Source organism: Myotis lucifugus, unplaced genomic scaffold, assembly GCF_000147115.1.
Source record: "Myotis lucifugus unplaced genomic scaffold, Myoluc2.0 scaffold_2, whole genome shotgun sequence".
NCBI lineage: Eukaryota > Metazoa > Chordata > Mammalia > Chiroptera > Vespertilionidae > Myotis > Myotis lucifugus.
Genome location: NW_005871050.1, coordinates 15,239,146 through 15,253,479, shown reverse-complemented (window position 1 = coordinate 15,253,479; position 14,334 = coordinate 15,239,146).

The window sequence follows — 14,334 nt, the reverse complement described above, 5'->3', positions numbered from 1 at the left end:
ATCCAGCTGGTCCAGGCACCCAGTGGGGACCCAACTCTGAAAGGGGTGCAGGCAGCCTGAAAATAGCCCTCACCCCCTCATCCAGGCGTGGCCAGGCACCCCAGTGGGGGACCCCCACCCTGAAGGGGGTGCAGGCAGCCTGAAAACAGCCCTCACCCCCTCATCCAGGCTGGCCAGGCACCCCAGTGGGGACCCCCACCCTGAAGGGGGTGCGGGCAGCCTGAAAACAGCCATCAGCCCCTCATCCAGGCTGGCCAGGCACCCTAGTGGGGACCTCCACCCTAAAAGGGGTACGGGCAGCCTGAAAACAGCCATCAGCCCCTCATCCAGGCTGGCCAGGCACCCCAGTGGGGACCCCCACCCTGAAGGGGGTGCGGGAAGCCTGAAAACAGCCATCAGCCCCTCATCCAGGCTGGCCAGGCACCCCAGTGGGGACCCCCACCCTGAAGGGGATGTGGGAAGCCTGAAAACAGCCATCAGCCCCTCACCCAGGCTGGCCAGGCACCCCAGTGGGGACCCCTACCCTGAAAGGGGTGCGGGCAGCCTGAAAACAACCATCAGCCCCTCATCCAGGCTGGCCAGGCACCCAAGCAGGACTCCCACCCTGATCCGGGACACCCTTCAGGGCAAACCAGCCGGCCCCCACCCGTGCACCAGGCCTCTATTCTATATAGTAAAAGGGTAATATGCAAACTGACCCTAACAGCAGAAATACTGGGAATGACTGGTCACTATGACACACAGTGACCACCAGGGGGTAGACGCTCAATGCAGGAGCTGCCCTCTGGTGGTCAGTGAGCTCCCACATGGAGGAGCTCTGCTCAGCCACAAGCCAGGCTGATGGCTGCCAGTACAGCGGTGGTGGTGGGAGCCTCTCCTGCCTCCTCAGCAGTGCTAAGGATGTCCGACTGCAGCTTAGGTCTGCTCCCCGCTGGCAAGTGGACATCCCCTGAGGGCTGCCAGGCTGCCAGAGGGATGTCTGATTGCCAGATTAGGCCCAATCCCCTGGGGAGCAGGCCTCAGCCAGCAGATGGTCATCCCCCGAGGGGTCCCAGACTGTGAGAGGACACAGGCCGGGCTGAGGGACCTCCCCCCCCCCCCGAGTGCACAAATTTTTGTGCACCGGGCCTCTAGTCCTATATAATAAAGAGCTAATATGCTAATTAGACCAGATGGCAGAATGACCTTCTAGAATGACCTTCTGGAATGACCTTCTGGAATGACCAGTGGGCAGGGCCATGGGGCTGGGCTGTGAGGGCCAAGCCCCTGGCAGGAATTTCATGCATCGGGCCTCTAGTTATTTAATACTCAAGTGTCTGTACACCATACACAAGTTACTATCTAGCCACCTTTGAACATGTTAATTATTGGCTATATCTTGGATCTAAATCAGTGGTTCTCAACCTTCCTAATGCCGTGACCCTTTAATACAGTTCCTCATGTTGTGGTGATTCCCAATTTCATTGTTACAAATTGAGCATAATTAAAGCATAGTGATTAATCACAAAAACAATATGTAATTATATATGTGTTTTCCGATGGTCTTAGGCGACCCCTGTGAAAGGGTCCTTCGACCCCCAAAGGGGTCGGGAACCGCTGATCTAAATGATTAGTTTTACCTTGCTGGGTATTTCTTCCTTTGGCCTGCTTTCTTAATAAATGTAGGTGTAGTATAATGTAATGTTTACGAACCTAAATATTGTATTAGACACATTTCTAACTTTGGAACCTTAGACAGATTACCTATACTCTATTAATTTTGTGTCTGTATCATGAAAATGGTGCTAATAGTAGCTTCCTAATAATGTTCTTATAAGGTTTAAATTAGATCATATATGGAAATCTCATAGCAGTTCCCAAAGTAAGGACTCAAAAATATGTTGATTCTCTTCATTTTCTTGCCAGGCACTTTTACTTGGTGGGTTTATTTTATATACAGTCCTGTATGTTATGTATTAATCTGCCTGTGGGCCAAGATCATCAGCATTATCTAGGAGTATATTAGAAATGCAGACGCTCATCCCCCAACCCAGATGTATTGTATTAGAATCTGCATACTAAGAAGGTTCCCAGGTGATACTTATGCACATTAAAGTTTGATAAGCACTGTTCTCAATGGCTATGATAGGTTGTCTTAACCTTTAAGGACACACCGATCTTCAACGGAATAAACTGAACCTAAGGAAGAGTAAAAGGGCAAGAGACTGATTAATAAAATAAACAACACCGGAAGGAAAGTAATACAGTGGGGCCTTGACTTACGAGTTTAATTCGTTCCGTGACGGAGGTCGTAACTCAAATTACTCGTATGTCAAATCAAAAGTGAACGAGTGAGACACGTGATGCTGGGCTGATGTTGTGGTATTCACTCTGACATTTGCTGCGCCAACTAGCAGTGGGGTATCTGAAGCTGGCTCGTAACCCGAATTTTAGCTCGCAACTCAAAGCAAAAAATTGGCCGAGAGACGGCTCGTATCTCAAAAAACTCGTTAGTCGGGACACTCGTAAGTCAAGGCCCCACTGTAATGGAGAAAGAAGCTGGAACAAAACAAATTGAGAAGCAACACCAGAGAAGAGTAGTGTAGGCTTCATTTCTGAAAGTGGTAACTGCAGTGCCATGGTTATAGAAGTAGAATTATCATCAGCTCCAGGTCCAAGCTAGACCAGAACATAGGCAGGATAAGGACAGAGCTATATAAAGTTACCCAGAGCAAGTGCAGGCTCTGCTGCCTTGAGGGGCACCTAGGTATGTCAACTGAAATTTGACTACCTCAACTGGACATCCCTCAGAAACTCCAGGACAAGGAAGAGGCTGTTCTGTGGTTGTATATTCATTTCCTTCTCACTGTCACCATGGGGCTTATCACCAGATATCAGAGCAAAGAAGAGGAAGAAGGTCTGATAAAGTAAGAAATACCAGGTCAGAAATATGGATAGATAAGTCCTCATACCCTGGCTTTTGGTTTCTAGGTGGCAGAAAATGAGTTATATAAATATACATTGCTTTAAATAGTGGGCCATCACTCAAGGCTTGGAAATCTTTGTCAAAAAGAAATTTCCAACTCTGCCTCAGTTGCTTGGAACATCATCTTGTACACCAATAGGTTGTGGGTACAATTTGATTCCTGATCAGGACACATATGGGAAGCAATGGATGGATGTTTCTCTCTCATGTTGATTTTTCTCCCTCTCCCTCCCCCTCCCCCTCCCCTCCCCCTCTCCCTCTCCCTCTTCCTCTCCCTCTCCCTCTCCCTCTCCCTCTCCCTCCCCCTCTCCCTCTCCCTCTCCCCCTTTCTTCCCCTCTCTCTATCCCTCCCTCCTTCCTCTCCCTCTAAAATAAATAAGCATATCCTCAGGTAAGACTAAAAAAAGACATTTCTACCACAATATTAGTCAAGCTGTGGTTATGGTGACACAAGAGCTCTAATAGCTACACTTTATGGTGATGGGCAGCATTGATGTATGGGTTATATGGGCAACTATAATTGAATCACAGTAGGCTCTGGTCTTTTAGTCTGCAATAGGTCAGATTTCCATGTAGCCTAAGTAGTCAGTTACAAATATGGTAAGCTTGCAGCTGTGCTTGGAAAGACACTTGTACCAAAATATGTTTTTTCCATCTGCCTGCTCATGACACAATCCTTTAGCTGGAGATAAAACATCTTCCTTAATGAGATACACTCTATGAAATGAATTAACAAGGAAGAAAGAAAAGAAGTAGGGGAGGTGAAAGTCAGAGAATCCAGGGTGTGGGTGTTCAGTCATAGAAAAGGGATTGAATATCACAAGTTATTCAGGAAGAAGACCATGGCCTAGGGTGTGCATGTGCACAAACACACATGCTCATGTATAATTTTCATTTCTTGACTTATATGCTATTATTCCATTTGTATGTCTATACAGAGTCCACTGTAATCTATCAGTAAATAAGCTTTGGGCATACACTGAGCCAAGACCTATAGTACAAATGTTTTCTAACTTCCAAGCACAAGGCATTTGCCTTTACAGACATACCTCCACCTGGAACACAGCCTATATTCCAACATTTTAAGTGGTGTCTGGCTTTTTAGGCCAGTCCACAAGAACGGATTTGATTGCTAAGTAGTAAAACTAATAGTATAAGCTTGAGAGCTGAAATCCAAGAGCAGTGGGCCATTTAGCATAGAAGAGAGAAAGGCAAAGTCAAGTTCCTACTCCAGGCAAAATTAGGAATGGGAAAAAGAGGTATTCATACAAATTGTTATCCACTCTAAAGATCATAGCTTAAATGTTCTTTATCAATGTTGCCATTCTTGATCCTCTACTCCTGACCATTCCAATCTAGAGTAGGACTTATTATATACACACTAGGGCAGTGGCCGGCAAACCGCAGCTTGCGAGCCACATGTGGCTCTTTGGCCCCTTGAATGTGGCTCTTCCACAAAATACCACGTGCGGGCGCGCACGTATAGTGCGATTGAAACTTCGTGGCCCGTGCACAGAAGTCAGTTTTTGGCCTGGGTGAGTCTATTTTGAAGAAGTGGCATTAGAAGAAGTGGGAGGTGTCGGTCGGCCAGGCAATGGGAGACACAGGAGACACGGCCCTGTGCCCCGGGATTCGCAGAGCGGGGGAGGTACATTGTTTTGAGGTACGTTCGCTGAGGTCGACCCCTTCCAACTCTCCCATCCACACTCGTCTATCTGAAACAAGTATACAAGACGAGTGTGGATGGGAGAGTTGGAAGGGGTCGACCTCAGTGAACGTACCTCAATCAGATTGAGGACGTTTTTAGCAAAGCCCAGCTTAGGAGTACCCTAATTAAGTTAATAACAATGTACCTACTTATATAGTTTAAGTTTAAAAAATTTGGCTCTCAAAAGAAATTTGAATCGTTGTACTGTTGATATTTGGCTCTGTTGACTAATGAGTTTGCTGACCACTGGATTAGGGGACCAGTGCACAAATTCATGCACCTTTCAAGGAACTGTGGGCCCTGAGGCTGCTGGTAGGCACAGGGGTGGGTCTCAGCCCATCCTCCGCTTCCCCGCCTGGCCCCTCCCACCATGGCCCCCAGTCCCCTGTTTGCCAGCAGCAGGAGCCTCCCTCCCACATGCTGACGGCACCGTCCCCCCTCCCACCTGCTAAAGGTGTGGAGCGATTTGGGCCAGCACCAGCAGTGGGTATGAGTGGGGTGGTGCCCTCAGTGGGTATGAGCAGCAACTGCTGCCCTGATCCCCCCTCAGGAGCAGGAGCAGGTGGAGAAGCCCTGAGGGGTGATTGGGGCCAGTAGCCACCGCTCACACCTGCTGACGGTGCCAAAAGATTGGGGCCGGCATCAGGCACTGGCAGTGGGTGTGAGCAGTGGCTCCGGCACCAGCAGTGGGTGCGAGTGGGGCCAGCACTGTCCAGGTGGACTGCAGCATGTGGGAGCAAAGAATTATCAGTAACCAGCAGGGGCTTTCCCCGATGACAGTGACCAGCACCCCAACTTGGTCTGGCGCCCCCACTCACCTGCTCCACCATCCGCTGCAGCTGAATCTCGCCATGTTTCACACATGCCCCCTGGTGGTTGGCACACATCATAGCAACCAGTTGTTTGGTTGTTCACTTGTCCCGATTGTTCCACCTTTCAGTCTATTTGCATATTAGCCTTTTATTATATAGGATAGAGAATCCTGCAGTTTTCCTTTGTGGTACTTAGAATTATAACTTCTTGTGAGTGCCTTTAATTCCTGTTGTCCCTACTAACCTGTGGGCTGTATGAGAAGATTAACCAAGCTCTGATAATTCACTGTTGCATGCTCAAAATCTATTCTAGTACCTCAAAAACTTATAATGAATGAATATAGGGACTTGAGAAGAGTTATTTACTTCCTGTTTTCTGTGTATGAGTCAGGAAGTTTCTAATAAAATTTTTCAAATAATTAGGCACAAGGAAGCCTGACGTACTCCAAAAAAGTCCTCTCAATGTCCTAAGTACCCCCATGCTAACTTAAACCCTCCTAAATTTGCCTTGTTTGCAGTTAAACACTACCATTTAAGTGTTCTATATTCTGAATGATTTTTTTCATTCTGTTCTCTTTTTTTTCTACTTACTGATATCATAAGGTCCTTAAAAAGCTCATTAGTTTGTCTAAGACTTCCTTTTTTGGGAATCCCCAGTGAAGATGGAGAGAGCAAAATAGGAGGGTAGAGGGGGAACAGAAGATACCTGAGGGGAATTTGTTTGTATGGGTTGATTTTGTGTTCATCAGTAGTTTTCAAGTATTAACATATGTCAAGTATTAACATAGACCATGGGTTGAAAAATATTTCTGTAAAGACCCAGGTAGTAAACATTTTGACCATGGTGGACTATGCATTCTCTGGTACAACTACTCAATTCTACTTTAAAAAAATGTTTTTACTAAATCTATTGGGTTGGCATTGGTTAATAGGATCCTTTAGGTTTCAGGGGTGGATTCTATGATACAAATTCTGTATATTGCACTGTGTGCCCACCCAAAATCAAATAATCTTTCATCACCATATATTAGGCCCTTTTCACCTCCCATCCCTACCCCTTTCCTTTGGCAAACACCACACTGCTGCTTGTGTCCATGAGTTTCAGTTTTATATCTCACATATGGATGAGTTCTTATGTTCTTAGATTTTACTGCCTGGCTTATTTCACTTAGCATAATATTCTCAAGGTCCATCCATGTCTCCAATGGCAGTATTTTGTGTTACTAGTATTCCATTGTGTACATGTACCATATCTTCTTTACCCAATTCTCTATTGAAGGTCACTTTGGTTGTCTCCATGTCATGGCCACCCTTTATTATGTGCAATGAACCTAGGGGTGCATATATCTTTGTGAATACATGTTTTTTGGTTTTTGTTCTTTTAATTTTTCAGGTATATAACCAGGATAGGTATTTCTGGATCATATGGTAGCTCTATTCTTAATTTTTTTAGGAATCTCCAGACTGTTTTTCATAGTGGCTGTACCAGTCTACATTCTCACCTGCAGTGAGAAGTTGTATTTTCATATATCTATTGGCTGTTTGTGTGTCTTCTTGGGAGAAATGTCTGGTCAGATCCTCTGTCCATTTTTTAATTGGGTTGTTTGTTCAATTCTACTTTTGTAATAGCAAAGCAGTCATGATAATAGCTAAATAAGTAGGTGTGTTCTGTGTTCCAATAAAACTTTATTTATGAAAACAGACCCACAGGCTGTAGTTTATCCACTTCTGCATCCAGAGGGCTTTTAACCAGAGGAAGCGGCCTTCCCTCATCACTTGGTACCTGATTTGGATACTCCTCAGATAAGAGAGTATTCCTGAAGGAAGAATTCCTCAGTGGAAAGTTCTGATGTAACTAAGGACACTTAGAACACAGCTGTCAGTTCTTTCTTATGATACCACTATTATAAATGAATAGTGTATGAGTAGGAGGAGCGCTTAATCTATTTGTATCATTTCAAACCCTGACTTTTCTACAGCTCATATACTTATGGTAAAATGGTACTCCATTAATATAGCAAGGGTTGTGATCTTTTCCATATCTATTTTGTGTGAATTGGATTTATACAGAACCAAACAGTACTTAAACCCCTCAGGCATATCACAAGTTTGAGAACAAATATATGCAATTTAATACTGCATTTCTTTCCTGGAGAATCCAAGATGAGAAGAAAGGATATGAAATTAATTATGAGGGAGCTCTATGAGGAATGAAAGAGCATGCTAGGGAAGATTAAAGAAGAACAACCAGTTTAGAAGAATCTGGGGAGTTTATCTGGGGCCATGTGACATAAGTTGATATATTTGAGTCCACAATATCACTTGGGCTCAGAGATTGTTGTTTCCCTTTCAAAATAGGCACTGGATGCTTCAGGAGAAAGCCTTTTGCCAAGTAGCATTATCCATAAATAAAACCCTCTCTACTCCTCTTTGTTAAGCACTGCAGTATCTTCTCATGGAATATTAGGAGCAAAACAATACAACAAATTTAAAACATGACTACAACTCCCCAATTGGGTATTTATATCCTACTTGGATGAAGAAATCTGGAAATGCTGATTTTGAGTGCCAGAGATCAGCCTAGTATCACTTCTTATCAAATATAACAGTGCTTAACAAGGTATAATCTTAAATCTCAGAGCCAAGGTTTAAATCCTGGTTCCCCCACTTACTATATGACTTTGGATATGTTATTTAAGTTCTCTGGACCTTGATTTCTCAAACTTTTAAAGATAAGATAACCTGTGAAAAGTGCTCACAAATAGCACTCACCATAAGAGCTATTATTATTTTCCTCTTTACCTTTCTGTGCTATTGCCAAAATGAATGTGAGAGTGTGTGGAATTTAAAAATAACAGTGAGGGAATCAGACAAATGAGTTTAAATACTGATTCAAAAACTTATTAGCTGTATGAGTATTAGGTTACATTGCATATGTTAGTTTAGTTAATATCACTGAAATTCAGTTTCCTTGTCTGAAAAATTGGCATAATTTCATAAATATAATACATTAAAAATAATAATAATTGTTGTGAATATTCAATCTTACTAAATGTTAATTCTCTCCAAACCATTCTTTGGACCTCAAAAAAATTTAAATGGTAGAATATATTTTGTTCTTTTATGAGTTCTCTAATTCATCCTGCATATATTACAATGCCTCCTTGTCCCTGTGGATTCCTACTATGATGCCCTACCTTAATTTCTCCATCTACAGTGTCTGCATTACAGAACTCTGGAGACCTGGAACTTAAGGGAACAGAATCTAAGGATGGTGATCCACTCTCATATTGAAATTAGAGGCGACTAAGGACATAGAAGGGAATCATTGTAAATAAACAGAGCTATAGAATGTATCCACTATAATTTAGGACTGAAACAGTATCTTCTGTGGGGATTATAATGGGGGAATACACAGTCCTATATCCCTCATGGCCATCACAGGAGATATTCTCCTTTTCCAAACCTCTACAACTCTTGACAGGATTTTCTTCAAGGTTTTCCCAATACCCCAATACTCTTTTCCCTTATTGGTTTAGAGTATAAAATATTATTTTCTTCAGCAACCCCTGACTGGGTGCTTCTAGGCTTGGCATTTCTGAAAACAATCTAGTGTTTTCATAGGTGACTCTGAGGCCCTACCTGTAACAGCCTAAAGAACTTTTCTGAATCATCAAAGAAAAATAATCTGATAGGAACTGAAAGAGAATTTAAGCACATAAATTTTGAGTTCTTAATCTGCATTAAGTGACTTGAGTTATGCTCAAATTTTGTAAATGTTGCTAAACCTTTTGTGTTTGCATGGCAAATGTACAGAATATTCAAATAACCAAAACTGCTGGACTGCTGGAAGACTAAGAATGGGCTGACTTAGATTGTTCTACTGGAACAATCTGTTACTAAATCATATTGGTCTTGATAAAAACCTGCTGTTACAATACATACTAAACATAAGAATTCCTTCCCTGGAACAGAAGGTGGAACACTTTTACATGTGCTATTAAAAGGATATATTTACTCAGTGGTTTTTAATATCTCTGTGGGTAAATTTAGTTTTTTAATGTTCTACTGAAGCTTCCCTTATAAAAAGAAGCTTTCTCCATAAGTACATACACAGGAAACTATTGTGTATTGGATCATAAATAAAATCTTGGCCCTACACTCCATTATTTGATCCCACCCTACTTCTCCAATTTAATTCCCCATGGCTACCCAATGATGAATCTAGATTTCATTAATGTTCATTCACACCACCATGTTGTGCTTACTCCTATTTTTATTTATATTGATCTTTCTGCCTGTAGTATCCTTTATTTTCTTTCCTTCTGCCCAGTCAAAGCTTAGTAATCTTTTAAGGCCCATTTCAAGATGCTTCCTCCAAGAAGCCTTCCCTGACTTCTCTAGCCTTTACATATACTAGTATTATAGCCTCTATATGGAACATAGTTTTTACTGCCCTTCTTCTCTGACTAATTTTTATATCTTGGCATACATTTTCTATCTCAGGAAGGCCTTTTCTGCCCCAATGAACAACATCAGTTTTTCTTAAAAGTGGAGCTGTGGGTTATTTAGAATATAATATTTAATATACAAACATTTGTGGATTTCTCCAGCTATCATTCTGTTATTAAATTCCAGTTTAATTTTACTGTAGTCACTGATCATATTCAGTATGATTTTAATCATTTAAAATTTGTTGAGACTTTCTTTATGGCCCAGCATATGGTCTATTTAGATAAGTGTTCCATGTGCACTTGTAAATAATGTGTATGCTACAGTTTTTCAGTTCAGTATTCTATAAATGTCAATTAGGTCATTTTTGTTAATTGTTATAACAGATGCTGTCAGTGCCTCACTCATATCCTTGGGACACTACCATGTGCTCTGGCTTACTTCAAAGTGCCAGGTACTTACTACTCCGTGACCAAGTGCTTTTTCCAGAAAAGTGGAAGTTCATGCTGCCATGGGCACGTTGTAGATCAGAAGTGCTGGAGAATTTATACCCCCAGACAGTACCCATTCACTGAAGAATCTTGGGAGTAAGTGCATAAATAATCCAGGTCTATTACCCCTTGTTTGGGAAAATACTGAAGAAAGCTTTTTTAAAACTTTTTCCCAGAGATAACTCAGAAGAATAAGCTCCACTATCCTCAGCAGTAGCTGGCTTTCCTTTTCTTCAACAATTCCCTTGTCTACTACCAATATTTCCTGGACCATCCCAATCCATTACTAGCACTTAAATCTTTGTCTCCAGATTTGCTTCTGGGGAAGCCCAAACTAAGCCCAGTTTTTAATATCTTCTATATCCTCACAATTTTTTTTGTCTGGTTGCTTTGTCACTTAGCAAGAGAGGTGTGTTCATCTGATTGTGGGTTTGTACATTTTTCCCTTTGTTAATGTGTGCTTTATATAGTTTTAAACTATATTATTGGGTACATGAAGATTTGGAATTATTCTTTCCTGTTGAGCTGACATTTTATTATTATAAAATTTGCCTCTTCATCTCCTCCCCTCTCTATTTTCTACCTTAAAAATTTTAATATTAATATAGTTACAGTAGCTTCCTTTGGGTTAGTTGTATGCATGATCTAATTTTTCACCCTTTACTTTCAGGTATTATATTTTCTTACTAGAGGCCTGGTGCACGAAAATTTGTGCACTGGGGGAGGGTCTCTCAGCCCGGCCTGCCCCCTCTCACACTCCAGGAGCCCTCAGGGGATGTCCTCTGCAGGAGGCAACTGAGTTAATCAGGGGAAAGCGCAGCACCCATCACCCGCTGCTGCTGCCACTGTCAGCTGTGGTGGCTGTGAGGCCTGAGCCCCGGGCCTCGCAGCCACCAGGGCTCACAGTTGCCATGATTCCCGGACCTCGTAGACACTGTGGCTTTGTCCAGATGGCTGTTAGGAAAACATCCACCCTAATTAGCATATTACCCTATTATTAGTATAGATATTTAAGGTATGTCTCTGGTGAACAGCACATGTTTGGGTTTTATTTTCAATTTTAGTCTGAAAATACTTTTCTTGTATTTTTAGTCTACACTCATTATTTTAAATGTAGTTACTGGTGTATGTGGATTCATATCTATGAATTTTCTATGTACTTCCGTTTTATTTTATTCTAAATATTTTTTATTTTTCAATTACAGTTGCATACAATATTATATTAGTTTCAGGTGTACAACCCAGTGATTAGACATTTTATTACTTACTAAGTGACCACCTCAATAAATTTAGTACCCATTTGACACCAGACATAGATATTATAATATTATTGACTGTATTTCCTATGCTGTAACTACCAATTTGTACTTCTTAATCCCTTCACCTTTTTCACCCATCCTCCAATGCCCCCCTCATCTGGCAACCATCAAAATGTTCTCTGTGGGGTTCTCCCAAGATGGCGGCGTAGGGAGCGGACCTGTGTGTGCTGCTCTCTCACAGCATCACTGAAACTATCAACTATGAAGTAAACAACCGCCACTCAGAACCATGGGGAAGTTGGCCCAGTGGGAGATCTACAACTGGAGGAAAAGAAAGAAGCGCAGTGAGACTGAGTGGGAGCTACGGAGGCACCAAAACCAGAGGTACGCAGTCACACGCCACGCGGGGCTGCAAATGGATTCTCGGTTTGTGACCAACCCCTCGAATCATCTGGGCTTGCTCGGGGCGGGTCTCTGAGGCCCCAGATTCCACAGGGAGAAGCGGCCACGGCCTTGCAGTGGTCGGAGAGCGAGGGAAGCTCTGACACGCGGCTGCTCGCCGGCACTGAGGGACAAGAAGTCCTGGTGTCCCGGGGAGGCGAGGGGCGCGGAGACGCCGCCATCGCTATTTCCTCCACGCTGGCGACTCCCTGTGATCCCGCCCTACCCTCAGGGCTGTGCCAGAGGCACAAGAGGGAATGACTGTGCTTTTACAAACTCTCAAATCCACTGAGCTGGTTCGGGCGGGTCTCTGAGGCCCCAGGCCCCAAGGCGAGAGACGGCACGGCCTTCCAGCGGGTCAGAAAGCGAGGGAGGCTCTGTTGCACAGCTGCTCGCCGGCACTGGGGGACACAAAGCCCTGGCAGAGATTCAAGGGGCCGCGGAGACTCAGCCAGTGCTATTTGCTCCCGCTATGGCGACTCCATGAGTCTCAGCCCTAATCAATTTACATCCCCATCCAAGCTGTGCCAGGTGCACAAAAAGACCCACCTGCGCTTTTGCAGCCTATCCCAACAAATTGCAGACTTCAACTGCTCACAGCCATGGGAGACACACTCAAGAAGCAGACCCAGGAGAACCAGGATGGCGGCATAAGGAAGAGACCTGTGCGTGCTACCTCACACAACAACATCGAAACTACCAAATATCAGACAAACACCTATCATACAGAACCATGGGAAAGTTGGCCCAGTGGAAGCTCTACAACTGGAAGGAGAGAAAGAACATTGAGACTGAGTAGGATGTGACACCAAGTACAGAGCCCAACCCAACAATCTGCAGATTTCAACTCCTCGCATAGAAAGAAGCGCATTGAGACTGAGTAGGATGTGCAGAGGCACCAAGTACAGAGCCCATCCCAGCAGGCTGCAGATTTCAACTCCTTGCATCTGGGAGGGACGCAATCAGGGGGCAGAGTCGGGTCCGGGGCCGGCCAGGGCTGGGCCTGACTCGGCCGGCACTGTGGAACTGCTGTACCAGCAAGCACACAAACATGCCCACTGGTCCCCAGTCTCTTGTGGGGCGCTGGGGGACAGCAGACAGGCAGTCTGCGCACTTGGTGGAGGGCAGGAGTGCTGGATGTTCAACCACCAGGAACGCCTGGAGATTTTGTCTGGTGGGGAACCGCCGGCAGGGGACAGAGGGCCAAACTTCCTGTTTCCCCGGTAAGGCTGGGATGGCCCCGGTGAGGTCGGGATGGCCCCGGTGAGGTTGAAACGGTCCCGGTGTGGTAGGGACGACCCCGGTCAGGTCGAAACGGCCCCGGTGTGGTAGGGACAACCCCGGTCAGGTTGAAACGGCCCCCGTGAGGTAGGGACGACCCCGGTGAGGTCGAAACGGCCCCCGTGAGGTAGGGACGACCCCGGAGAGGTTGAAACGGCCCCCGTGAGGTAGGGACCACCTTGGTCAGGTCGAAACGACCCCGGTGTGGTAGCGACGACCCCGGTCAGGTTGAAACGGCCCCGGTGTGGTAGGGACAACCCCGGTCAGGTTGAAACAGCCCCGGTGTGGTAGGGACGACCCCGGTGAGGTTGAAACGGCCCCCGTGAGGTAGGGACGACCCCGGAGAGGTTGAAACGGCCCCCGTGAGGTAGGGACGACCCTGGTCAGGTCGAAACGACCCCGGTGTGGTAGGGACAACCCCGGTCAGGTTGAAACGGCCCCCGTGAGGTAGGGACGACCCCGGTGAGGTTGAAACGGCCCCCGTGAGGTAGGGACCACCTTGGTCAGGTCGAAACGGCCCCGGTGTGGTAGGGACGACCCCGGTGAGGTTGAAACAGCCCCCGTGAGGTAGGGACGACCCCAGTCAGGTCGTAACGGCCCCGGGTGTGGTAGGGACGACCCCGGTGAGGTTGAAACGGCCCCTGTGAGGTAGGGACGACCCTGGTCAGGTCGAAACGGCCCCCGGTGTGGTAGGGACGACCCCGGAGAGGTTGAAACGGCCCCCGTGAGGTTAGGGACGACCCTGGTCAGGTCGAAACGGCCCCGGTGTGGTTAGGACAACCCCGGTTCAGGTTTGAAACGCCCCTGTGAGGTAGGGACGACCCCAGTCAGGTTGAAACAGCTCCGGTGTGGTAGGGACGACCCCGGTGAGGTTGAAACGGCCCCCGTGAGGTAGGACGACACCGGTCAGGTTGAAACGGCCCCG